This window comes from Narcine bancroftii, chromosome 4, assembly GCF_036971445.1.
Source record: "Narcine bancroftii isolate sNarBan1 chromosome 4, sNarBan1.hap1, whole genome shotgun sequence".
Classification (NCBI taxonomy): Eukaryota; Metazoa; Chordata; class Chondrichthyes; order Torpediniformes; family Narcinidae; genus Narcine; species Narcine bancroftii.
In genome coordinates, this window is record NC_091472.1 from 212,260,121 (window position 1) to 212,288,012 (window position 27,892).

At 43.4% G+C, this 27,892-nt stretch overlaps 1 protein-coding gene across 3 annotated transcripts in view; it reads left to right on the forward strand.

Moving 5' to 3' along the window:
* Nucleotides 1–27,892, forward strand: part of LOC138761571 (frizzled-5-like) — a 75,142-nt gene that overhangs the window by 25,200 nt on the left and 22,050 nt on the right. Inside the window, exon 3 of one of the 3 annotated variants that reach the window (XM_069933886.1) lies at nt 5,225–5,301. The exons of the other annotated variants lie outside the window; for them this stretch is intronic. The gene's annotated coding sequence lies outside the window, so the exon portion shown is untranslated. Of the gene's footprint in view, nt 1–5,224; nt 5,302–27,892 lie in introns of those variants that run through there. 3 annotated transcript variants of the gene reach the window in all.

Consider the following 27,892-nt stretch of genomic DNA (forward strand, 5'->3'; position numbering starts at 1 on the left):
ACTCTACTTTCATCCTCCTTTTCTGTCACTTCCTCAAAAAACTCAACAAGGTTCGTCAAACATGATTTTCCTTTTACAAACCCATGCTGGGTGCCCCTAATCATTCCCTGCCTATCCATATATGCGTATATACTATCTCGAAGAATACCCTCCATAACCTTCCCCACTACCGAAATCAAACTTACTGGCCGATAATTACTTTGCCTACACCTACTGCCTTTTTTGAACAACAGAACTACATTTTCAACCCTCCAATCATGTGCTACCACCCCCTCCTCCAGTGATCTTTGAAAAATCACTGTCAGTGCTCCTACTATTTGTTCTCTGGCCTCCCTTAAAGTCATGGGAAAAATCCCATCAGGACCAAGAAACTTATCCACCTTAATTAACCCTAGAAGCTCCAAAACCCTCGCTTTACTAAATCCTATCCTCTCCATACCTAAGCCCTTTGCCACTCTTATCTCGTATAGCCCAATGTCCCTTTCCCTCGTGAATATGGACGAGAAAAAATTGTTCAATATTTCTCCCATCTCATACTGTTCCTGACATAGTTCACCGGTCCCATCATCCAGTGGGCATATTCTATCCATAACCCTCCTTTTACTGTTCAAATATCTGTAAAAACGCTTAGGATTCACCTTCGGCTTATTAGCTATGGACACCTCATACCTTCTTTTTGCCTTTCTAATTTCCCTCAATGTTCTTCCTGCAATCTAAGTAATGACCATACATCTCCTCAATCCTTGTTTTTTTTTATATTTGGTATAGGCCACCCTCTTGTCCTGAACCAACTTCTTAATTTCACCAGAAAACCACACTCCCTTGAACCTTTAGTCTTCCCTTTCTGCTGGACTGGAGCATAAAGATCCTGTATTCTCAAGATCTCACCCCTAAATGTCCCCCAAATTTCCTCTACATCCTTTCCGGCAAAAAGATCAGCCCACACAACTCTCTGCAAATCCATTCTCATTTCTCCAAATCTGGCCTTCCCCCCCTCGAAGACTTTCAACCTCGGACCCGACCTATCCCTTTCCATCATTAAGCTAAAGCTAATGGACCCATAATCAATGAATCCGAAGTTCTCTCCAACACTTACCTCTGTCACCTGCCCCAATGCATTCCCAAACAACAGATCTAACACCGCTCCCCCTCTAGTTGGTGTCTCAACATATTGCTGCAAAAAGCAATCCTGAACACATTGCATAAATACTAAGCCATCCTGCCCTTTTACTGACTGCATTTCCCAATCTATGTTTGGAAAATTGAAATCCCCAACCAACACCATCCTATTTCAACTGCACATCTCACCTATTTCCTTGCACATTTGCTCTTCTAGTTCCATTTCCCCATTTGGAGGCCTATAATATACCCCCATAATAGTAACCTCACCCTTCTTATTTTTAAGCTCTACCCTGCCTCCCTTGACGAGCCCTCCAGTCTATCTTGCCTCAGCACTGCTGTAATATCCTCCCTGACAAGTATGCCACACCTCCCCCTCTTACTCCACCAACTCTGTCATATCTAAAGCAGCGAAATCCTGGAACATTCAACTGCCAGTCACAACCTTCCTCCAACCATGTCTCGCTAATGGCCACAACATCATAATGCCACATATTAATCCACACCTTTAGCTCATCCAACTTCCTTACAACATTCCTCACATTAAAATAAATACATCTCAGGGATCTCCTACATCTTACCTTCTGCATATCCTCCTCTCTACCATTCTCACAATTGTCACTACAACATCTTTTTACTACTTCCTGCTGTTCCTCCCTCAAATTATTTAAATATGTCTCTTTCCTTAGCCTACGAACCCTCTCCCTGCTGTCTTGTCTAACTTGAAACCCTGACCCCAACCATACTAGTTTAAACCCCCCCCCCCCGACAGCCCTAATAAATGCCCCCGCCAAGAGACTGGTCCCTCTGGGATTTAGATGTAACTCATCATTACGGTATAGGTCCCATCTTCCTCAAAAAAGGTCCCAGTGGTCCAAGAACTTGAAACCCTGTCTCTTACTCCATCCCTTTAGCCATGTGTTTAACCTCCACCTAATTCTATTTCTGCCCTCACTGTCACATGGCACAGGAAGCAATCCAGAGATTACCCCCTTAGTGGTCCTTCTTTTAAGCTCCCTACCCAACTCCCTATACTCATTCTGCAGGACCATTTCCTCCTTCCTTCCAACATCATTGGTACCAACATGTACCACAACCTCAGGTTCCTTACCCTCCCTTTTAGGATGTCCTGAACACACATAGTCACATCCTGGACCCTGGCACCAGGGAGGCAAACCACCATCACATTTTCCTTATCGTGTCCACAAAAACCTCCTAAACATTGAATCCCCTATGACTATCGCCCTTTTCCTTTTATCTCTACCTTTCTGGGTCACAGAGGTTAACACCACACCTCTGCCCACCATAGTCTGACTATCCCCCTCCTCAGTACTCAAGGTGGAGTACCGATTTCTGAAGATTTCAGACTCGGGTGCTTGCACATGAACCTGAACCCTCCCTTTCCTCCTCCTCATGGTAACCCATTGCCCCTCCTCCCGTGGCCCCTGTGCAACCACCTGTCTGTAGCTCTTGTCTATGATAGCCTCACTCTCCCTAACCAGAATAAGGACATCAAGCTGCAGCTCAAGTTCCTTGACCCAGTCCTTCAGGCCACACTCCTTGTCCATGATGGGCTCACTCTCCCTAACCAGAGAGAGGTCATTGAGCTGCAACTCAAGTTCCCTGACTCGGTCCTTCAGGCCACACTCCTTGTCCATGATGGGCTCACTCTCCCTAACCAGAGAGAGGTCATTGAGCTGCAACTCAAGTTCCCTGACTCGGTCCTTCAGGCCACACTCCTTGTCCGTGATGGCCTCACTCTCCCTAACCAGAGAGAGGTCACTGAGCTTCAGCTCAAGTTCCTTGACCCGGTCCCTTAGACGCTGCAGCTCAGCCCACTTTGTGCACATGTGGACGTCTGGAAGACGAGAAGATTCCATGACTTCCCACATGTGACACAGAGCAGAAAACTGCCCTCGCACTCATCCTTCCTCCTTCTCACACCTTACAAAGTAAAAAAATTAAAATATATATTAAATTAACTGTGACTCTCTTATCTTTACTCCAGCACGTTCATCCTCAGCCTCTGCTCGTCCTCACCCTCTGCTCATCCTCAGCTTCTGCTCATCTTCAGCCTCAAGGACCCACTCCTTCACTGTGCCATGCTTTCACTGGGCCATTCCTCGCTGGCCTCTCCCCTATACTTACCAAGTAATTGGTCCCTTGACCAATTAATCCCCTCACTCTCTCCAAGCTCCTCTTCCTCCAGATCATTGCCGGAACTCCAGTCACTGCCTCCTCCGACTCACAGCCCGAACAAAGTAGGTTATATATTGGGTCGATTGATATATTGCAACTTGTGGGATTTTGCTACGTTCTGATTGCCTGTGGCAGTGACTCTTGACAATAAAAATAAATGACATAATAACATATATAAATGCTTTGGATTATGGAATAGAGGGCCTTGTTGCTAAATTTGCAGAAGATATCAAACTAGGTAATAGGGCAGGTGGAGGTGAGGACACAGAAAGGGTGCAGGGAGACTTGGATAGATTGGAGATTGGGCAAAGGGGTGACAGATGAAATGCAATGTTGGGAAGTGGACGGTCACACACTTTGGTCGAAGGAATAGACGGGAAGTCACTTATTTAGATGGGGAGAAAATTCAAAATGCCAAGGTGCAAGGGGACTTGTGCAGGATACCTGAAAGGTTAACCCTCAGGTTGAGTCGGTGGTGAAGAAGGTGAATGCAATGTTACTATTCAATTCCAACAGGATAGCATACACGAGCAATGATGCAAAGTTGAGACTCAATAGGTGAGACCTCACCTGGAGAACAGTGTACAGTTTTGGGCACCTTATTTGAGAAAAAGCCGTACTGGTGTTGGAGAGGGTTCAGAGAAGATTTACGAGAATGATACCTGGAATGAAAGGGTTAGCACATGAGGAACGTTTGTCGGCTCTTGGACTGTACTCGTCAGAGTTCAGAATGATGAGAGACACCTCATGGGGACAATTTGAATGCTGAAAGGCCTGGACAGAGTAGATGTGGTAAGGTTGTCTCCCATGTTAGGGGAGGCCAGGACAAAAGGGCACAACTTCAGGATAAAAGGGTGTCAATTTAAAACAGAGATGCGGAAATTCTTTAGTCAGAGGGTTGTGAGCCCATGGAACTTGTGGCCACGGGTGGCCATGGAAGTGAACCCATTGAGTGTATTTCAGGGCATCAAGGATTACAGGGAAAAATCCGCAGAGTGACGCTGAGTGGGAAGATGGATCAGCTCATGATGAGAATGGTGAGGTGGACTTGATGGGCCTACTTCTGCTCCTTTATCTTGTGGGCTTGTGAAACTGGTCAGAGCTGCAAATAACTGTACACCCACTGTAGTTCGCACTAAGGGACTAGAGAAAAAGATGATTTAGATGCACCTTTTACAAGGGAAGCTCTGGGCACTTTAGAAGCTAACAAGTCCCTGGGAGAGGATGGGTTTCCACCTGAGTTCTATAGGCAATTTAAAGATTTGTTGATGTCTCGGTTGATGGATCTGTTAGACCAGGCTGTGGAAATACAAACCCTCCCAGAAACTTTCTCAACTGCTATAATTACAGGTTTTGGTCAGAGAGCTTTATGAGCACTCAATCAAAATTTTATCTTCAAAGTTTTCCCATCTAAATATTTGTGGTATCCAACCTTAAAAAAAGCAAATTACACTTGGCCTTCTTTATCTTCAGGCATTCCAACAATTTTAAGATTATTCCTTTACTATAATTTTCCAAGATATCAACGTTCTCCAACAATTTTTCATTCATAGGAACCAAAGCAGTAACAGAGTCCTCATTAATGTTTGTTCTTTCTGCAATGCATTGGACATCTTCACGGTCTTCCTGAAGTCTTTCCTCTAATTTATCAACCCTTCATGAAACATTATTTATTGATTTAGTTAGATCAATTTTAACTTGTTGTATTTCTCCAGTTAAAAATTAAAATTTATTCTCCATTGCATTCACGTTTATCAATTTTAGCCTGAATTTTATCCATTTTTTCTAAAAAAAACTTTGCTTTGCCTTTAAATTCTTCTTCTTCTGTGGTTGTGACTTCATCTTCACTTGTAGAATCACTAGAATCATCTTCTATATCAGCTAAGTCTTTTTCTTCTTCCTGTAGACCTGGAGCACTGGACTGGCACTTTAAGAGGGTGAAGATTGTTTCCTTTTATTTTTTCATCCGCGGTGCGCATGCACGACTCCTCGCTCATGTGCAGTGTGGAAGTAACTTTCGGGACTGCACCATCTTTGTGAGGTGGTCCATCTCCAGAAGGTCCAGGAAGAACTCCAGCAGCTGGCTTCATTGAAGAGGTAGGCCCAGGTTCTTTTTCTTTCCTTGGTTCGCATTTTCCTTTCGGTGTAGCTTTCGGAGTTTTTTCTTCTCTCTGTGACATTATAATTGAAGTTGTCAGTATTTTAAAAATACTTTAAACTAACTTTAATAGTAAAAACTTTACTTAATACTTTTTAAATTAAAATCCTCGGGAGTCATAATGGAGCGCTGCATTCCCTACCACATCACATGGTATAGGTAGAAAATTTATAAACTACATAAAATCTCTCTACAATAAGCCGCAAGGTAAAATTTTTTTTTTTTCTTTGGCTTGGCTTCGCGGACGAAGATTTATGGAGGGGGTAAAAAGTCCACATCAGCTGCAGGCTCGTTTGTGGCTGACAAGTCCGATGCGGGACAGGCAGACACGGTTGCAGCGGTTGCAGGGGAAAATTGGTTGGTTGGGGTTGGGTGTTGGGTTTTTCCTCCTTTGCCTTTTGTCAGTGAGGTGGGCTCTGCGGTCTTCTTCAAAGGAGGTTGCTGCCCGCCAAACTGTGAGGCGCCAAGATGCACGGTTTGAGGCGTTATCAGCCCACTGGCGGTGGTCAATGTGGCAGGCACCAAGAGATTTCTTTAGGCAGTCCTTGTACCTTTTCTTTGGTGCACCTCTGTCACGGTGGCCAGTGGAGAGCTCGCCATATAACACGATCTTGGGAAGGCGATGGTCCTCCATTCTGGAGACGTGACCCATCCAGCGCAGCTGGCTCTTCAGCAGCGTGGACTCGATGCTGTCGACCTCTGCCATCTCGAGTACTTCGACGTTAGGGATGAAAGCGCTCCAATGGATGTTGAGGATGGAGCGGAGACAACGCTGGTGGAAGCGTTCTAGGAGTATGGTTGACCCATGATTCGGAGCCGAACAGGAGTGTGGGTATGACAACGGCTCTGTATACGCTTATCTTTGTGAGGTTTTTCAGTTGGTTGTTTTTCCAGACTCTTTTGTGTAGTCTTCCAAAGGCGCTATTTGCCTTGGCGAGTCGCAAGGTAAAATTATAACTAATAACCAAATGTCATCTATTTATCCCTTGAGTGAATCAAGTAGACAGGGGTGTCCCCCGAACTCCAGCATGATTCATCCCAGCTATTGAACCTCTGACAGAGATTATAAGGAGAGATCTGGATATTAAGAGCTTCAAAGTTGGACAGGAAGTACACAAAATTAGTTTATTTGCTGATGATGTGCCACTGGCACGGTTGAATCACTGATAAGATTACAAACAATATTAGAAAAATATGCAAAAATAATGGGATATAAAATAAATATGGACAAAATGACATTACAGAACTTTGATTATGAAAAATACCAAAAAGATTTAAATGGAAGAAGGATGGAATTAAATACTTAGGAATAATGACAAATAATAATTTACAGAATTTATATAAGCTTAATTATACACCTCTATTAGAAATAAAAAGGTTTACAGAAATTGAAATATCTGCCGATTACATTAAAAGGAAGGGTAAATTGTATAAAAATGAAGGTAATGCCAAGACTACAGTATCTCAATTGTTACCTATTGCATTAACAAAAAAAAATCTTTAATTTATTACATAATTGTATAAGGCAATTCCTATGGAATAATGAAGTGCTAAGAATTGCACTGGAAAAGTTAACATGGGTGTATAAATTCGGAGGACTTGGACTCCCAGATTTTAAGAAGTATTATCTATCTGCACAAGCAAGATTTCTATCATCTTTCTTTAAAGGAAACAGTTCCCCTCCGTAGATTCAAATGGGACTGAATTCAATAAAAGAGGAGAGAATGAAGGACTTTATTTATGTGGAATGTTAAGTCAATAACAAAAAAAAAGGATAATCCTATATCAATGCACATGAACGTATCGTGGTAAAAAGCAGGTGCATCCCTGAGGACACCATTATGTAACATCTCGGCTCAGGACCCTGTATTGGGACTGAAGTGGAAGTCAAGCCAAAAACCAAGGAGTTCGTTGGGAGGAAAGTCCAACGTCTTGCCGTCCAGCATCTGCACTTCTGGCATAGCTCTTTCCCCACTGGTCCAATTCAGGCCAATCACTGCTTTTCAAAAACATGTGGACCAAAGCATGATCCCTGGGGAAATCATTAGATGGTTCCCTCAAGTGTGCACCCCTCCCTTTGGTCCCATAGACAACTTCTTATCCACCCAGACACTCCTCTGATGCCCTTGCCTTCAATTTTTTAATACCTCTTTTATGGTACCTAATCTTACTTCTTCTGCAGCCCATCCCCTTTTGTTATTTTAAAACATAAATGATTTAACCTGAGCAAACTGCTGCTAACATTCTTTGGTTGGCCCATCCTTCTCAAGATGCCATGTAATTTTATTCCAAACCCTTGTCCCGATCATTTTTTCTCCCACAGTAGGTGTCAGGTTTAATCCTGTCTTTCTTTTTTTCAAATGTGTCATCATCTCACAACCCATTCCAATATTAGAGGAGAGGGGAAGAGTGGCCTCCAGGGTCAGAATTGCCACTTCTTTGCTTCACTCTGAGATATGTCATTTTTTTGACCTTCAGTGGCCTCTCCGGGACATAAGCCAGGGAAGAGTTGATATGGAGATCGGTCTATGGCCCATGCAGTGGGATCCCCCCCCCCCCCACCCTTCTCCATGCAAAGGAATTATGGAAGTCAATGCAGTTTGGTGCCAGCAGGAGTTGACGGTGCTGGGTACAGCAGTCCGCCACCTTCGGGACTCCGACTCCGGATTTGTCTTCGGATTTAACTCCCAAAGTCTTTTCCGTGAGCGGGTGCAGCCACAAGGCAGTGGGGGTTTGAAATCAGAATTTCCCCTCCCCTAGATGAGTTAACGAGCCCCATCTGCCCAGAGCCACTGGTTTCAAGGCACCAATGGCCCTTCTCCTGCCAGTGAGAATAGCTCCACTGGGCATTAGAACTGTGCCACACATGAAGGCCAGGGGCTGGTTGTCAGGGGTTGTTTGAGTCACTCGCCAAGAAGTGCAGCAGTGGGAGCTCGTGTCCACTACCACCCTTCAACATTTAGAGCCAGACATTAAGTACTGTACTGAATTCTTTATTTTTCTTTTATCTAATATTGATACTGTTATGAGCCCAGAGGACCTCAAAACCCAGCAGCAGTAGATATTCACCAAGATAAATGGTTACTTCAACAAAAGTTGCTTTAAACACAAAAACAGAATCACTCTTTAACTTAACTAATTTGACTTAATCCCCTTCTAAGCATACATGTATGTAATGTGTGTGTAAGTTCAGAAAAGTTCTTTGATTCACAGTACAATCTCTCTTCTCATTCCTCCAAGTTCACTGGTTGCAGGCAATTTTTATACTGTGCACAGAATTTAACATTTATAAAGTTCACCAGGGTTTGGTGCTTGAAAGGTAAATAGTTATTGCTCAGGAAGGCTCTTGTCAGTTTTCAGAGAGAGATTTGTTGTATGATGGACACCAACAACTGATTTCTTTTTTAATCAGCCACTTCAGTGTCTTGCCAAAGAAACTTGCCCCCTCAGGGTTCTCCAGATGATAACCTCTTTCTTTCAGGTCACCACAGAGTTCCTTCTTATTTCACTTATTCCAAGTGAAACATCAGACAGCCAGTCTCCTCTCCTCTTGCATGAACCACAAGGGCTTTGACCAGGCTAAACTAAGAACTCACAACCTGTCTTCTAAAATCTCTCTCTCTCACACTCACACACACACACACACACACACACACACACACACACACACACACACACACACACACACACACACACACACACACACACACACACACACAGAGAGAGAAAGAGCCTGTTTGACTCTCTGCTTGTAAAACCACATGATCCTCTTAGAACAGCAAGTTGCCTGTCAGACAAAAGGCTGCTCCAAGATTCTCTTTCATCAGTTGCCTTTTTGTAAACAACAATTCATTAGTGACGTCTCTTGGGCACTCTCCAAAGCTTTTGCAAAGGCTCTGAGGCCCCAACATGTCTAGCATGAGCAGAGCTCCAGTATTTTAAATAAGATCTGTTTTAAAGTGTTTGTATGTAACCTACACTAACAAATCTTGCCCCAATATCTCCCAAAAACAAATCTATATACTCTGTCACAATACTGTCTCCTACTTTAATATTAGCACCATTCTCTTCATTGAGCAGAGATGCAAATTAAACAATGAAAGAGGCTCAATAGCGATCAGTATTTGATGGTATGTATAGAGACACATAGAGAGATAACATGAAATCAGGCCCTTTTCCCCATCAACTAACCAACACTCCTTTATACTAATCCTACTTTCATCCCCATTTTGCATCATCCCGAAATTATCACCAGCTTCCCTCCAGAAACTACCACTCATTGTTTGTCAGAGTACACACATCACATGCTACCCTGAGATTCTTTTTCCTGCGGGTGAGCCAGAATTACAACTTACTGGACGTGAAAAAAATCTGTACTTAATATACACATGTAATCAAATGAAGAAACGTAAACAAACCGACTGTTCAATACAGAGAGAAAGAAAAATCAATAAAGTGCAAAATCAGAGTCTTTAAATGAGTCCCTGATTGAGTTTGTCATGGAGGAGTCTGATGGTGGAGGGGTAGCAGCTGTTCCTGAACCTGGTGGTGTGAGTCTTGTGGCACCAATACCTCTTTCCTGATGGCAGCAGCAAAAACAGAGCGTGTGCTGGGTGGTGTGGATCCTTGATAATTGCTGCTGCTCTCTGACGCTAGTGTTCCATGTAGATCAGTGGTTCTCAACCGTTTTCTTTCCACTCACATCCCACTTTAAGTAATCGCTAGGCCGTCGGTGCTCTGTGATTAGTAAGGGATTGCTTAAGGTGGCATGTGAGTGGGAAGGTGTGGTGGTACACCACTGGCCTACTGCAGGGGCAACCTCTGAACCTGCAGAAAAGCATGGGGACAAGACAACACCTGGCCAGCTGTCAATCAGCCGACCTGAATGAACCAAGCCCCACCCAGTCAGGTGTCAATCACCCTCTGGGATATAAGCCTGAGCCGGCCCTTCAAAGTCACTCTCAGAGTTTACAGCAGCTCTCCTCACAGCTGGATCTGTGGAAGTTTCCATTGAATGAAGCCTGTTGTACAGTCTTTTGGTTTTGTGTGTTTGCTTCTGACCGACAGCACACCACAGAACGGAAGGTTAAGAATCACTGCACTAGACCCAATTGTTACTGAAATATTTTGCTTGAGAAAAATTGTCACTGGCCCATTTCATGAAGCCGTGTACAAAAAGAGTCAATGAGGGATGATTAAAATAGTGTTTTTTCAAACTTTTTCTTTCCACCCTCATACCACCTTAAGCAATCCCTTACTAATCACAGAGCACCGATGGCATAGGGAATATTTAAAGTGGGATGTGGGTGGAAAGAAAATGTTTGAGAACCACTGCCCTAGATGTTCTCGATGGTGAGAAGGGTTTTGCCTGTGATGTCCTGGGCTGTGTCTCCATACCAGACTGTGATGGAGCTGGTCAGCACACTTTCCACCACACCTCTGTAGAAATTTGCCAGGGTTTCCGGTGTCAAACCAAACCTCTGCAAACTCCTGAGGAAGTAGAGGTACTGATGTGCTTTCTTCACGGTGCTGTTACTGTGTTGGGTCCAGGAAAGAACCTCCAAGATAGTGACTCTAAGAACTGAAATTTGCTCACCTCTCTCCATCTCTGATCCCCCAATTAACCTGCTAAGGATGTGGGAAGAAATCAAAGCACCCTGGGGAATGCTGCGTGGCCACCAGCAGAACATGCAAACTCTACACCCAAGGTCTGGGTAGAAGCTGGGTCTCTGGGGCTGTGAGGCATTGTTCCACCAGCTGCTTCACTGCACTGCCTCTAGTTACAAAAGTTGCCTTTATCCTCCCTGGATTTCCTTATGGGGTAGATTGAGGATTGGTAAAAGGTGTGGAGCATGTGTACAGGATGTAGAGAGGTTGGAAACTTCCTTAAAGCAGAGAAGGTGAAACCCCTGGTGTTTGGAATTCTAGCAACTGACAACTGGCAAAAAAAATCAAGGAAAATAAATAGGAATAAAATAATAGGTAAAAAAAATACATAAGTTTAAAATAGTAAATGCTCCCTAAAGTAACATCTAAACCTTTGGTGAAGATGGGAGAATATATTCAGCCAGTGGAGGGCCTTGGTCGAGCTTTGCTCGCAGCTGCTGTTTGAATAAAGTTAGAACCATTGGACACTGCAGCACAGAAGCCTTCGGCCCTTCTAGTCAGTGCTGAACCATTTTTTCTGCCTAGTCCCACTGACCTGTACCCAGTCCATAGCCATCCATACCTCTCCCATCAAAGTACCTGTCCAAATTCTTCTTCAATGTTAAAATTAAGCCCACATTCACTCCCTTAGCTGACAGCTCATTCCACACCCCCACCCCTCTCTGTGTGAATTTCCCCCTAAATTTTTCCTTTTTCACACTTAACCCACATCCTCTGGTTTGTATCTCACCTACCCTCAATAGAAAAAGCCTATCTACATTTACTCTGTCTATCCTCATCAGAATTTTAAATACCTCTATCAAATCTTCCCTCATTCTTCTATGCACCTGAAGTCCGGGCAACATCCTAGTTAATCTTCTCTGCACTCATTCTATCTTATTGATATTTTTCCTGTAGTTAGGTGACCAAAACTGCACACAATACTCCAAATTTACCCTCACCAATGTCTTATACAACTTTACCATAACATCCCAGCTCCTGTACTCAATACTTTGATAGATGAAGGCCAATATGACAAAAACTCTCTTTACATCTTCTCCCATCTTCACCAAAGGTTTAGATGTTACTTTAGGGAGCATTTACTATTTTAAACTTATGTATTTTTTTACCTATTATTTTATTCCTATTTATTTTCCTTGATTTTTTTTGCCAGTTGTCAGTTGCTAGAATTCCACCTGTGATACCACTTTTAGAGAATTATGCATCTATCTTCACATATCCCTCTGTTCTACTGCACTCCTCAATGCCTGACCATTCACCATGTATATCCTTTCTTGGTTTGTCTTTCCAAAATCCAACACCTCACACTTGTCTGCTTTAAATTCCATCTGCCATTTTTCACCCCATTTTTCCAGCTGGTCCAGATCCCTCTGCAAACTTTCCTCGCTGTCCACAACACCTCCAATCTTAGTGTCATCTGCAAGCTAGCAATGATCATCCAGTTCATTGATATAGATGTCAAACAACACTGGTCCCAGCACTGATTGCTGAGACACACCACTGGTCACAGGGTTCCAGTCTGAGAAGCAACCATCCACAACCACTCTCTGGCTTCTCCCGTCCACCAATTGTGAAATCCAGTTCACTACTTCACCATGAATACCGAGCATCTGAATCTTCCTGTCAAAAGCCTTACTAAAGTCCATGTTGACAACATCCACCATCTTTCCTTCATCAACTTCCCTGGTGACCTCCTCAAATAAGTCTATAAGATTGGTTAAACATGACCTACCATGCATAAAGCCATGTTGTCTATCTCCAATCAATTTCTGGCTATCCAAATAATTGTATATCTGATCTCTTAGAACACCTTCCAATAATCTATCTACTACTTACTTGTGTGAAAGAGCAGTGGTGTCGCCCAGGATGAAGAGCTGGTTGATATCCTTTTCCCTGCTTAGTAAGAGTTGCCCCGGCCACAGGCTTTATCTGTAAACTTCGGGGAGTGGAGGGGGTTAATTGTCTATAATGTTCTTTCTTTGGCTTGGCTTCACGGATGAAGATTTATGAAGGGGTAAATGTCCACGTCAGCTGCAAGCTCATTTGTGGCTGACAAGTCCGATGCGGGACAGGCAGACACGGTTGCAGCGGTTGCAGGGGAAAATTGGTTGGTTGGGGTTGGGTGTTGGGTTTTTCCTCCTTTGTCTTTTGTCAGTGAGGTGGGCTCTGCGGTCTTCTTCAAAGGAGATTGCTGCCTGCCGAACTGTGAGGCGCCAAGATGCACGGTTTGAGGCGATATCAGCCCACTGGCGGTGGTCAATGTGGCAGGCACCAAGAGATTTCTTTAGGCAGTCCTTGTACCTCTTCTTTGGTGTACCTCTGACACGATGGCCAGTGGAGAGCTCGCCATATAACACGTTCTTGGGAAGGCGATGGTCCTCCATTCTGGAGACGTGACCTACCCAGCGCAGTTGGATCTTCAACAGCGTGGATTCGATGCTGTCGGCCTCTGCCATCTCGAGTACTTCGATGTTAGGGATGAAGTCGCTCCAATGAATGTTGAGGATGGAGCGGAGACAACGCTGGTGGAAGCGTTCTAGGAGCTGTAGGTGATGCCGGTAGAGGACCCATGATTCGGAGCCGAACAGGAGTGTGGGTATGACAACGGCTCTGTATACGCTTATCTTTGTGAGGTTTTTCAGTTGGTTTTTTTTTCCAGACTCTTTTGTGTAGTCTTCCAAAGGCGCTATTTGCCTTGGCGAGTCTGATGTCTATCTCGTTGTCGATCCTTGCATCTGATGAAATGGTGCAGCCGAGATAGGTAAACTGGTTGACCGTTTTGAGTTTTGTGTGCCCGATGGAGATGTGGGGGGGCTGGTAGTCATGGTGGGGAGCTGGCTGATGGAGGACTTCAGTTTTCTTCAGGCTGACTTCCAGGCCAAACATTTTGGCAGTTTCCGCAAAACAGGACATCAAGCGCTGAAGAGCTGGCTCTGAATGGGCAACTAAAGTGGCATCGTCTGCAAAGAGTAGTTCACGGACAAGTTGCTCTTGTGTCTTGGTGTGAGCTTGCAGGCGCCTCAGATTGAAGAGACTGCCATCCGTGCGGTACCGGATGTAAACAGCGTCTTCATTGTTGAGGTTTTTCATGGCTTGGTTCAGCATCATGCTGAAGAAGATTGAAAAGAGGGTTGGTGCGAGAACGCAGCCTTGCTTCACGCCATTGTTAATGGAGAAGGGTTCAGAGAGCTCATTGCTGTATCTGACCTGACCTTGTTGGTTTTCGTGCAGTTGGATAACCATGTTGAGGAACTTTGGGGGGCATCCGAGGCGCTCTAGTATTTGCCAAAGCCCTTTCCTGCTCACGGTGTCGAAGGCTTTGGTGAGGTCAACAAAGGTGATGTAGAGTCCTTTGTTTTGTTCTCTGCACTTTTCTTGGAGCTGTCTGAGGGCAAAGACCATGTCAGTAGTTCCTCTGTTTGCGCGAAAGCCGCACTGTGATTCTGGGAGAACATTTTCGGCAACACTAGGTATTATTCTATTTAGGAGAATCCTAGCGAAGATTTTGCCCTCAACAGCCCCTAAGGCTAGAGCTGGATGAGGTCCTCACCCAGGAAGAGACATATAAGGTCTGAAAACTGAAAAGTGGCAAAGCAGCAGGTATGGATGGAATCCCCCCCCAGAGGTCTGGAAGGCTGGCGGCAAAACTCTGCATGCCAAACTGCATGAGTTTTTCAAGCTTTGCTGGGACCAAGGAAAACTGCCTCAGGACCTTCGTGATGCCATCATCATCACCCTGTACAAAAACAAAGGCGAGAAATCAGACTGCTATAATGTTATTGTTTGGCTTTCATGAAAAGGGAGGAACCTGCAGATGCATCGACGGTTAAATGTTTTCAATGAATGTGACTGAAAATAAAGTAAAATGCTTTAAGATATATATATTCACGCAAGGGAAATTTGTTCAGTGCAAGTCAGTTGTTCTCAACCTTTTTTATTCCACTCACATCCCACTTTAAGTATTCCCTAGGCCAGGGGTGTCAAACTCAAATTCACGGAGGGCCAAAATTAAAAACTTGGACTAAGTCGAGGGCCGAACTAAATATTTATTGAAAATTTTCAACAACATCTGCATGTTTTCTCTTCTTTCAACATATGTAATGTTAAACTTTTTCTTATTAAAATAAATAATAGTTTTGGATAAACTCTTTCCAGAAGCATTAACCAATGAGAAATAAAATATTCAATAAATAATATTTCTCTATAGAGGATTTGTCAAATGTTGCTACTGTGCTGTCGAATAGTAAAATCTGAGGGTTACTGAGAATGTGGGAGAATAACATGATTCCTGAAACAATCAAATGGGTGACTGATTGTGGGCATGAACTCTAGCAGGGTTATTTGCCATGCCCTTTTTCCATTGGTACAGATATCCTTTGATTTGCACACTTTTCAAGTTTTATGCCTAATGAGCTTGTATCCAGGTGCAGGACCATTTTTAACCAGGAATATATTTATCACTGTAACATGAAACTATTGGAAGATCGTTTTATCCTGAGATTAAAGTTCATAATACTTACTCAGGCCTGTGTGCGGGAGGGCGGGGTTTGCGGGTGATTGGGTTGGACAACGACAGTGCGGGGGCATCGGCTCTCGCTGCAGGGCGGCATCTCGGCGGAACAGCGGCCCCGTCAACGTGAGTCGCGGGTTGGCCTGCGGCAGGGAGGGGGAGTGGGCAACGGTCCTGGCGAGGTCAGGCCCCCCCTGAGTTTCTGCCGGACACCCCCTTGACCTGCTGAGTTTCTCCCAGACCCCCTCCCCTTGACCTTCTGAGTTTCTCCCGGACCCCTCCCCCTTTGTCCTGCTGAGTTTCTCCCAGACCACCTTTGACCTGCTGAGTTTCTCCTTTCTGGTGTTTTTACGAGAACCACAGACTTTCGCTCATACATTGATGAGGGGGATCAAGGGCCAAACATTGTCAGGTACCTCTCTGCTGGATAAAGGATACGATTTAACCCGCTGAGTTTCTCCAGTGTTGGGTTTTCACGAGGTAGAGTCAAAGGGCCGAAGGGCCTGTTTCTGATCTGTAATGTTCTACGGACCCTGCTCTTCTTTCCGTGCCGGTGTCCCAGGACCTTTCCAGGGCAGTTTCCGCGCTCAGGACCGCGCTGGGATCCCGGTCAGTGGTGGAGGAGCAGGTGAGCGCGGCTAATCCCGATCCAGCCCACGCCACCCCGAGATTGACGGGGGGTTCCACCCTACCTGCCCGACCAGCCTCGCTCTCCACGTGTACTCCAGGCACCCGCCGCTGGTCTGGTGGGAAGGCGCAGGGTGGCCGGCGGCCGGCGCCCCCATCGCCCGGCGGGGAGCCCCAATCTTCCCTCCGGCGTCCCGACTCCATCTGCAGCTCCAAGAAACGCTGTGCCACTGGGGTTCCGGGCACTGGGAAGCGGCCTTGGCTTCCCTTGACACCGGCCAGGCTGCGCTGCGGTGGGGGGGTGGGCGGGGGGACATGACAACGTGTTTATAAAACGACCCACCATTACTTTTCAAGGACCAGGATTTTTCTCTCTCTCTCTCTCTCACCCTGGGACACAGTGGTTACTGTGCATGCGCTATACTGGCGCGGCGGCCAGCGGGCCACCTCTAATACATTTTTGATATGATTTTGCGGGCCAAATATAATTATATCGTGGGCCAAATTTGGCCCACGGGCCAGAGTTTGACATGTGTGCCCTAGGCCATCGGTGCTCTGTTGTTAGTAAGGGGTTGCTTAAGGTGGTGATTGGGTGGAAATAAAAAGTTTGAAAACCACTGTTTTAATCATCCCTCGTGGACTTGTTCTGTGCATGGATTCAGAACTCCAAAGGAAATGGGCCAATGACTATATTTCTCAAGCCAAATATTTTAGTAACAATTTGGTCTCAAGCAGTGATTCTCAACCTTCCCTTCCCATCCACATCCCAATTTAAGCAATCCCTTACTAATCACAGAGCACCGATGGCATAGGGATTACTTAAAGTGAGATGTGAGTGGAAAGGAAAAGGGCTGAGAACCACTGGTATAAGTTCAGTGCAGTATTTTTGTCTTTTAAACTATTTATTATTAATGCAGGTGCATTCTTTGGCTTGGCTTCGCGGACGAAGATTTATGGAGGGGGTAAAAAGTCCACATCAGCTGCAGGCTCGTTTGTGGCTGACAAGTCCGATGCGGAACAGGCAGACACGGTTGCAGCGGTTGCAGGGGAAAATTGGTTGGTTGGGGTTGGGTGTTGGGTTTTTCCTCCTTTGCCTTTTGTCAGTGAGGTGGGCTCTGCGGTCTTCTTCAAAGGAGGTTGCTGCCCGCCAAACTGTGAGGCGCCAAGATGCACGGTTTGAGGCGTTATCAGCCCACTGGCGGTGGTCAATGTGGCAGGCACCAAGAGATTTCTTTAGGCAGTCCTTGTACCTTTTCTTTGGTGCACCTCTGTCACGGTGGCCAGTGGAGAGCTCACCATATAACACGATCTTGGGAAGGCGATGGTCCTCCATTCTGGAGACGTGACCCATCCAGCGCAGCTGGATCTTCAGCAGCATGGACTCGATGCTGTCGACCTCTGCCATCTCGAGTACTTCGACGTTAGAGATGAAAGCGCTCCAATGGATGTTGAGGATGGAGCGGAGACAACGCTGGTGGAAGCGTTCTAGGAGCCGTAGGTGGTGCCGGTAGAGGACCCATGATTCGGAGCCGAACAGGAGTGTGGGTATGACAACGGCTCTGTATATGCTTATCTTTGTGAGGTTTTTCAGTTGCAGGTGCATTAGGCATAAGAGTAAGTCTCAAGCAACCAGAAAATACACTTATCCGGCATCTACCAATCCCCTTGGGTGTCTACAAGGGGTTTTACTGTAGTTACTTTCCAGGCAGAAAATTGCTTTAAAATAATAGTCAAAACCAAGGGGAAGTTGAGAATGTTGCTTTTGCAGAGGGGTTGATATGAATTTATTGCTTAAAATGGTGATAGAAGCAGATTTAACATGAACCTCAGTGGGAATTGGGAGTTTTACTAACAAGGAAGTGATCAGACGATGGAAGTCTGGTAGATCTTGGTTGTTCCAACCTACTGGTCTGTAATAGGTTAGTGCAAACACTGAACAGTGTTGGAATCCAAACCGTCTTACCATTCACTCAAGTGCATGCTACTAACAGCCCAGAACACCAGGAATACTTCCATCCACCTTCAAACTGAAATCTAGATCAAAGACGTGGAGCTAACCATTATGATGCTGTCTGGCTGGTTAAGTCCACTACTGTTTAACCTCAAAAGACAGAGAGTGGGGTACGTGCATAGGAAAGGTTAGGAGGAATGGGGCCAAATGCAGGCTCATGTAGACAACTTGGTCACTATGGAGATATTGGGCCAAACACCCTGTTACTGTGCTGTAAAACTGCAATGCAATTACATTTATAATTAGATCATCTGCTTTACTATGCTGGTTGAGGCAAAGATTTCGGCCAGGACTTTTGAAAGAGGGTCGCTTTCTTTCTCATGCTGCGAACCTTTCATAAATACTTTATTCAACTTTAATTTAGAGATTCAGCACGGAAACAGGCCCATAAGCCCGTGCCACCCAAATAAACCCACACAACCAATTAACCAACCAACCCTGCGTGTCTTTGGAATGTGGGAGGAAATGGGAGCAGCTGGAGGAAACCCGGGGAGACGGTACAAACTCCTTACAGGTAGTGCCAGGGTTCCGGTCCAGGTGTCCGGTGCTGTAATAGTGTCGCACAAACTGTGCCACCCTCTCCTAACAAGGCCACTCGCCCGACAGTGCAACGCCACCCTCCCAGTTTAATTTTATGATACAGTGCACCAGTTGCACCCAATTAACCTACCAATCCCATATGTTTTGAAGGGTGGGAGGAAACCGGAGCCCCCGGGCGAAATCTACGGAGATACAGGGAGAACGTACAAACTCCTCACGGACAGCGCCGGACGTGTTCTGGTGTGGGGCTTCATCCAACTGCATTGGCTCAGGTGAGAGAACTCTCTCCACTGAAAAGGCAAAATGTTAACTGGAAGAGTCCATTTAATGCAGTATTAAACTTTAACATTCAGTTATTTTGGCCAGACAATTTTATACGTGAAGTTTCCATGGAACATACAATGCATGAACAGGCCATTTGGGGCATATGTCTGCACCGAGCATGATACCAAGTTAAACTAAAACTTTACCCCTATTCTCTGTGTCTGTCTTGAAGCCTCTTAAACATTACTATAGTATCTGCTTCTCCCACCTTATACATCCCCCCAACTTAAAAGCACATCCTCTAGAAAGATTATTTTTAGAGACAACTGACTTTAATTATTTAAAAAGAAATTATTTTGTTGTTGTTGGGTTGAATGGTTTACACTGAAATAGTGGCAGATTAACCATTAACCAGGCAGGAGCGGGGACCTCGGGCTCCCGACCAGGAGCAGGGACCTTGGGCTCAGAGCAGGAGCGGGGTCCTCAGGCTCCCGGGCAAGGGTAGGACCTCGGGCTCCCGGGCGGGAGCGGGACCCTCGGGCTTCTGGGCGGGAGCAGGGACCTCACACTCTACAATGCTTTTGACCCCAAAAGATCAATTGACCCCTCCCCTCCAAGCGTTTATCAACACCCTTTCGACCCCCTGGCATTTTGTGACCCCTTAAATAGTTCCATCGACCTCCAGGGTTCGATATTGACCACTTCGGAGACTCCTAACAGGTTATTTCATGTCACCTTATTCTATTCAAAGAAGGGTGGGACGGGGGGTGGGGAGGATGGTGGGGGATCCTGACTAAAGCTCAGTCTAGTTATTCTACCACTGAACTGAAGCCTGTGTGGTTTAGGTGGCTGCGGGAGGGCTGGAGGTGAACCCATGGGTGTTCTAGGAGGGATTCTCTTTTGTTTCTTTGACAGTAAGGGGCACCGGGCAATTTCTGCAACTGATGAATCTTTGTCTGCCTTATGGTGGGCCAAAATGAATGTAGTGTAATATTACACACGTTTTATACCAAAATGAACATTGTGTAAAATTACACCTGTTTTATACCAAAATGAATGTAGTGTAATATTACATCTGTTTTATACCAAAATGAATGTAGTGTAATATTGCACCTGTTTTATTCCATGACAATAAAGAAAGGTTGAATCTTGAATGGGATGCTGAAAGAGGAGTTTATGTTCTTTTCACCGGAGAAGCTAAACTTGGTAGGAAATATTCCATGGGTTATAAATCCCTTTTGGGGTGTGACTGATGGCTTTTAGATCATATGCCCAACAATTTTGATGCCTAATTCCCAACGTCGCCAATGAAATCTGGCCAGGTGGAAAAAGATATATTAGCCATGAAGCTTTTACTTTGATTCTCAATGCCTGCAAGTCACTTACCTGTTCACCATTCAGAGGGTCTGGTGCAACGCACCAACATGCTGGAGAATCACGCGCAGCATCTGCAGGAAGTAAAGGATGACCAACAATTTGGGCTTGCGACCTTCATCAGGGGTAAAAAAAAGAGCAGACGAGCACTTGAATAAAAAGGTGGGATGAAGGAGGGTCGGGGGAAGGAAGGGGTTGGAATACAAGCCAACAGGTAAGTGGCCATAGGTGGATACAGGTGAGATGGGAAGAGGATAGCTCCCTGAGAGGAGAGGGAGAAGGAAAGGGGGTAGGGAGATGGAGGAAGGGTCAGGATTGGGAGAGAGTTTTAAAGGAAATAGGAGAAGTTGATGTTTTTTTTAAATTTTTTATTTTTCACACTATAACCATATTGACCAAGATACATACAGACATTTTTCTTCTTAAATATATAGTGTAATTTTTCCCCCTTTTTACCCCCTCCCTTCCCTCCCTTCCCCATTTATTTAAAGTTCAATCTATAAGATACATTAAACCCGTTAAACAATGTTGTCACTTAATAAAAATAAACAAGAAATTTTACTGAGTCAGTTCTTTTCGTTGTCTTCTCCTTCTGTCATTTTAGGTGGTGGAAGTCCACGGTAGGATTTCTCTATTGTGTTTCATGTATGGCTCCCATATTTGTTCGAATATTGTAATGTTATTTCTTAAATTATATGTTATTTTTTCTAATGGAATACATTTATTCATTTCTATGTACCATTGTTGTATTCTCAAGTTGTCTTCTAATTTCCAGGTTGACATAATACATTTTTTTGCTACAGCTAGGGCTATCATAACAAATCTTTTTTGTGCTCAATCCAAATCGAGTCCAAATTCTTTATTACTTATATTACTTAGGAGGAAGATCTCTGGGTTTTTTGGTATATAGCTTTTTGTGATTTTATTTAATATCTGGTTTAGATCTTCCCAAATTTTTTCCACTTTCTCACATGTCCAAATTGCATGAATTGTTGTTCCCATTTCCTTTTTACAGCGAAAACATCTGTCTGATACTGTTGGGTCCCATTTATTTAGGTAGAAGACAGAGAGTTGGGATAAATGGCTCATTTTCTGAGTGGCAGGCGGTGACCAGGGATCTGTACTGGGACCCCAGCTGTTCACAATTTACATGAATGATCTGGATGAGGGGATTGGATGTAATATCTCCAAATTTGCAGATGATACTAAGCTAGGAGGGGTTGTGTGCACGGAAGAGGGCGTCAGGAAGCTCCAGTGTGATTTGGATAAATTGAGGGACTGGGCAGATACATGGCAAATGCACTACAATGTGGATAAATGTGAGGTTATCCACTTTGGTAACACAAACCGGAGAGCAGATTACTATTTGAATGGCAATAGATTAAGAGATGGGGAAGTGCAGAGAGACCTAGGGGTACTTGTACACCAGTCTCTGAAGGCGAGCATGCAGGTACAGCAAGCGGTTAAAAAGGCAAATGGTATGTTGGCCTTCATATCAAGAGGGTTTGAGTATAGGAACAAAGATACCTTGCTGCAGCTGTACAGGGCCTTGGTGAGACCACACCTGGAGTATTGTGTGCAGTTTTGGTCACCTTATCTAAGGAAGGATGTTCTTGCAATGGAGGGAGTGCAGAGGCGATTCACCAGGCTGATACCTGGAATGGCAGGAATGACTTATGAGGAAAGATTACGCAAATTGGGATTGTACTCGATGGAGTTTAGAAGATTGAGAGGGGATCTCATAGAGACATATAAAATTCTGGCAAGACTGGACAGAATGGATGCAGATGGGATGTTTCCAAAGATGGGAAAATCCAGAACCCGGGGCCATGGTTTGAGGATAATAGGGAAACCATTTAGGACCAAGATGAGGAGGAATTTCTTTACCCAGAGGGTGGTGAATCTGTGGAATTCATTGCCACAGAGGGCAGTAGAGGCAGGTTCATTAAATATATTTAAGAGGGAATTAGATATATTTCTTCAGTATAAGGGTATTTAAGGTTACGGAGAGAAGGTGGGTACAGGGTACTGAACTTTAAGATCAGCCATGATCTCGTTGAATGGCGGAGCAGGCTCGAAGGGTCGTATGACCTACTCCTGCTCCTATCTTCTATGTTTCTATATTTCTAACTTTTGAGGTGTGATGTCTATCCAGCCTGTCTATCCAGTTATATTGTATCATGCGTAACCTCGTGTTTATTGTATTTCTCATAGTTCCGGAGCATAGCTTCTCCCATGTTTCATTCTTTATCTTTATGTTTAGATTTTGTTCCCATTTTTGTTTAGGTTTACCGTTTGTTTCCTCGTTCTCCTTTTCTTGCAGTTTGATGTACATGTTTGTTATAAATTTTTAAATTATCATTGTGTCTGTAATCACATATTCAAAATTGCTTCCTTCTGGTAACTTCAGACTGTTTCCCAATTTGTTCTTCAAGTAGGTTTTCAGTTGGTAGTATGCAAACATTGTATCATGAGTTATATTATATTTGTCCTTCATTTGTTCAAAGGATAATAATTTATTTCCCGAAAAATAATTTTCTATTCTTTTGATCCTTTTTCTCTCCCATTCTCTAAAGGAAAGGTTATCTATTGTGAAAGGGATTAGCTGATTTTGCGTCAATATTAGTTTTGGTAGTTGGTAATTTGTTTTATTCCTTTCCACATGAATCTTCTTCCAAATGTTGAGCAGATGATGCAATACCGGTGAATTCCTACGTTGCACCAATTTTTCATCCCATTTATATAGTATATCTTCAGGTATCTTCTCCCCTATTTTATCTAGTTCTAATTTGGTCCAATCTGGTATTTCCCTTGTTTGATAAAAATCTGATAGGTATCTTAATTGTGTGGCTCTATAATAATTCTTAAAGTTTGGTAGTTGTAAGCCTCCTTGTTTGTACCATTCTGTTAATTTATCTAGTGCTATCCTCGGTTACCCCCCTTTCCATAAGAATTTCCTTATTATTTTCTTTAACTTCTTGAAGAATTTCTCTGTTAGGTGTATTGGTAATGACTGAAATAAGTATTGTATCCTTGGGAAAATATTCATTTTAATACAGTTTATCCTTCCTATCAGTGTTAGTGGTAAGTCTTTCCAATGCTCTAAGTCGTCTTGTAATTTTTTCATTAATGGATGGTAATTGAGTTTATATAGATGGCCGAGGTTTTTATTTAGTTGTATACCTAGGTATCGCATTGCTTGTGTTTACCATCTAAATGGTGATTCTTTCTTAAACTTTGTGAAATCCGCATTATTCATTGGCATTGCTTCACTTTTATTTGTGTTGATCTTGTACCCTGATACTTCTCCATATTCCTTCAATTTCCTATGTAATTCTTTTATTCATATTTCTGGTTCTGTTAAGTATATTATAACGTCATCTGCAAATAGACTGATTTTATATTCCTTCTCTTTTATTTTTATCCCTCTTATTTTATTTTCTGTTCTTATCAGTTCTGCTAGTGGTTCTATAGCTAACGCGAACAGTGAGGGAGATAGTAGACATCCCTGCCTTGTTGATCTGCTTAAGTTAAATTGTTTTGATATATATCCATTTACTGTCACTTTCGCCAATGGCCCCTTATATAATGCTTTAATCCAATTAATATATTTCTCTGGTAGGCTGAATTTTTGTAGTACTTTGAATAAATAATTCCATTCTACTCTGTCAAAGGCCTCTCTGCGTCTAAAGCAACCGCTACTGTTGGAATTTTATTTTCTTCTACTGCATGAATTAAGTTAATAAATTTACAGATATTGTCTGTTGTTCATCTTTTTTTAATAAATTCAGTTTGGTCTAGATTTACCATTTTTGGTACATAGTCGGCCAATCTGTTTGCTAATAGTTTAGCTATTATCTTATAATCTGTGTTAAGTAGAGATATTGGTCTATATAACACTGGTGCAAGTGGATCTTTCCCTGTCTTTGGTATTACTGTAATTATTGCTGTTTTGCATGAATGTGGTATGCTTTGTGTTTTATCAATCTGGTTGATTACTTCCAGGAGGGGAGGAATTAATAAGTCTTTAAATGTTAAATAGAATAATACCTAGTGTCGCCGAGAATATTCTCCCAGAATCACAGTGCGGCTTTCGCGCAAACAGAGGAACTACTGACATGGTCTTTGCCCTCAGACAGCTCCAAGAAAAGTGCAGAGAACAAAACAAAGGACTCTACATCACCTTTGTTGACCTCACCAAAGCCTTTGACACCGTGAGCAGGAAAGGGCTTTGGCAAATAATAGAGCGCATCGGATGTCCCCCAAAGTTCCTCAACATGATTATCCAACTGCACGAAAACCAACAAGGTCGGGTCAGATACAGCAATGAGCTCTCTGAACCCTTCTCCATTAACAATGGCGTGAAGCAAGGCTGCGTTCTCGCACCAACCCTCTTTTCAATCTTCTTCAGCATGATGCTGAACCAAGCCATGAAAAACCTCAACAATGAAGACGCTGTTTACATCCGGTACCGCACGGATGGCAGTCTCTTCAATCTGAGGCGCCTGCAAGCTCACACCAAGACACAAGAGAAACTTGTCCGTGAACTACTCTTTGCAGACGATGCCGCTTTAGTTGCCCATTCAGTGCCAGCTCTTCAGCGCTTGACGTCCTGCTTTGCGGAAACTGCCAAAATGTTTGGCCTGGAAGTCAGCCTGAAGAAAACTGAGGTCCTCCATCAGCCAGCTCCCCACCATGACTACCAGCCCCACCACATCTCCATCGGGCACACAAAACTCAAAACGGTCAACCAGTTTACCTATCTCGGCTGCACCATTTCATCAGATGCAAGGATCGACAATGAGATAGACAACAGACTCACCAAGGCAAATAGCGCCTTTGGAAGACTTCACAAAAGAGTCTGGAAAAACAACCAACTGAAAAACCTCACAAAGATAAGCGTATTCAGAGCCGTTGTCATACTCCTGTTCGGCTCCGAATCATGGGTCCTCTACCGGCATCACCTACGGCTCCTAGAACGCTTCCACCAGCGTTGTCTCCGCTCCATCCTCAACATCCATTGGAGCGCTTTCATCCCTAACGTCAAAGTACTCGAGATGGCAGAGGGCGACAGCATCGAGTCCACGCTGCTGAAGATCCAGCTGCGCTGGATGGGTCACGTCTCCAGAATGGAGGACCATCGCCTTCCCAAGATCGTGTTATATGGCGAGCTCTCCACTGGCCACCGTGACAGAGGTGCACCAAAGAAAAGGTACAAGGACTGCCTAAAGAAATCTCTTGGTGCCTGCCACATTGACCACCGCCAGTGGGCTGATAACGCCTCAAACCGTGCATCTTGGCGCCTCACAGTTTGGCGGGCAGCAACCTCCTTTGAAGAAGACCGCAGAGCCCACCTCACTGACAAAAGGCAAAGGAGGAAAAACCCAACACCCAACCCCAACCAACCAATTTTCCCCTGCAGCCGCTGCAACCGTGTCTGCCTGTCCCGCATCGTACTTGTCAGCCACAAACGAGCCTGCAGCTGACGTGGACTTTTACCCCCTCCATAAATCTTCGTCCGCAAAGCCAAGCCAAAGAAGAAGAAATGTTTTATAGAATTCTATTGGGAATCCATCCTCTCCTGGTGTTTTATTGTTCGGTAGTTTTTTTAATATCTCCTGTAATTCTTCTATTTCAAATGGTTTTATTAATTTATTTTGCTCCTCTGTTTGTAATTTCGGTAGTTCAATTTTTATTTAGAAATACATCTATTTTGTCTTCTTTCCCTTCGTTTTCAGTTTGATATAGTTGTTGGTAGAATTCCCTGAAGTTTTCATTGATCTCCTTTGGATTATATGTAATTTGTTTGTCCTTTTTCCTTAATGCCAATACCATTCTTTTAGTTTGTTCTGTCTTAAGCTGCCACGTTAGAATTTTGTGTTTTTTTTCCTAGCTCATAATATTTCTGTTTTGTCTTCATTATGTTCTTCTCCACCTTATATGTTTGTAGTGTTTCATATTTTATTTTTTTATCTGCCAATTCTCTTTTAGTTGTATCTTCCTTTATTGCTAATTCCTTTTCTATATTTGTTATTTCCCTTTCCGACTGTTCTATTTCCCGATTGTAATCCTTCTTCATCTTAGTTACATAACTTATTATTTGCCCTCTGATGAACGCTTTCATTGCGTCCCATAGTATAAACTTATCTTTTACTGATTCCGTATTTATTTCAAAGTACATTTTAATTTGTCGTTCAATGAATTCTGTAAAATCCTGTCTTTTAAGTAGCATTGAGTTTAATCTCCATCTATACATTCTTGGTGGAATGTCCTCTAGCTCTATTGCCAATAACAGGGGTGAGTGGTCCGATAATAGTCTAGCTTTATATTCCGTTTTCCTAACTCTCCCTTGAATGTGGGCTGATAACAGGAATAGGTCTATCCTTGAGTATGTTTTGTGTCTACCCGAATAATATGAATATTCCTTTTCCTTTGGGTGTTGTTTCCTCCATATATCCAAACGTTGCATTTCTTGCATCGATTTAATTATAAATTTAGTTACTTTGTTCTTTCTGTTAGTTTTTTTTCCAGTTTTATCCATGTTTGAGTCCAAATTAAGGTTAAAATCTCCTCCTATTAGTATGTTCCCTTGCGTATCTCCTATCTTCAAAAAGATATCTTGCTTAATTTTTGATCTTCTTCATTAGGTGAATATACATTAAGTAAATTCCAAAATTCTGAATATATCTGACATGTTATCATTACATATCTCCCTGATGGATCTATTATTTGCTCTTCTATTTTGATTGGTACATTTTTATTGATTAATATAGCTACTCCTCTGGCTTTTGAATTATATGATGCTGCTGTTACATGTCCTATCCAATCTCTCTTTAATTTCTTGTGTTCCACTTCAGTTAGATGTGTTTCTTGTATGAATGCTATATCAATTTTTTTCTTTTTTTCAGCAAATTTAACAGTTTCTTCCTTTTGATTTGGTTATGTATTCCATTAATATTTAAAGTCATATAGTTCAACATAGTCATTTGATACTTTGTTTATCTTTCCTTTCTGTTTCCTCATCACCACCTTCCGTTCTTATCCATTTCTGCTTTTTTTTTTTTGAACACATTATAAGACAACATTTCTAAAACATAAAATATTTCCACTATTCTCATATCTAAGATTCCTTTAACCCCAATAGTCCCTCATTTTCTGAGTTGCCCTTTGTCCCTTGTCGGGCAACCACATCTCCCCTCTCCATTTGGATTTGAGAATCCACTCGCAAGTGTCAACTGATTTTGCAGTGACTGTTATTCCCCCCCACCCAGCCCCGCCCCAGAAAAGATTTAAATCTTCATATATAACAAAGGTCACTCTCTTAATATCCTCCTTACTTCCTTTCTTCCCTTTCTTTCCCTTCTTAGTTCTTACCTATACTCTATTTTATATATATACATACATACACACATACATATAGTTT